Genomic DNA, 257 nt, shown 5'->3' with positions numbered 1-257 from the left:
CGACGACTTTGTAGGGCCTCAAATTGCCCGTTGTTTCTAAATACTTTTGCATTGATTCGTTAGCTAACTCCAAATATTTGGGGTCATTCGGATTTTGCTCGGTTTTTCCACCGAACACTTGCCTCTTTAATCTCCATTTACCATCTCCAACTTGGCAGTTTACAGCTATGTGTTTTGCCTGTGAACTTTCCTGCCATACCTTGGAGAAACAGCTTAAGACGCCACCAGTGCCTTGTAGTGGCAAAATTTTAAAATAA

The 257-nt window shown here is 41.6% G+C and overlaps 1 protein-coding gene across 1 annotated transcript in view; it reads right to left on the bottom strand.

Moving 5' to 3' along the window:
* The window catches only part of LOC106120164 (uncharacterized), a 16,595-nt gene that overhangs the window by 8,662 nt on the left and 7,676 nt on the right, over positions 1 to 257 (bottom strand). The gene's annotated exons all lie outside the window — the stretch shown is intronic.

Source organism: Papilio xuthus, unplaced genomic scaffold, assembly GCF_000836235.2.
Source record: "Papilio xuthus unplaced genomic scaffold, Pxut_1.1 DF826961.1, whole genome shotgun sequence".
Classification (NCBI taxonomy): domain Eukaryota; kingdom Metazoa; phylum Arthropoda; class Insecta; order Lepidoptera; family Papilionidae; genus Papilio; species Papilio xuthus.
This window is presented reverse-complemented; position numbering and strand designations above follow the sequence as displayed.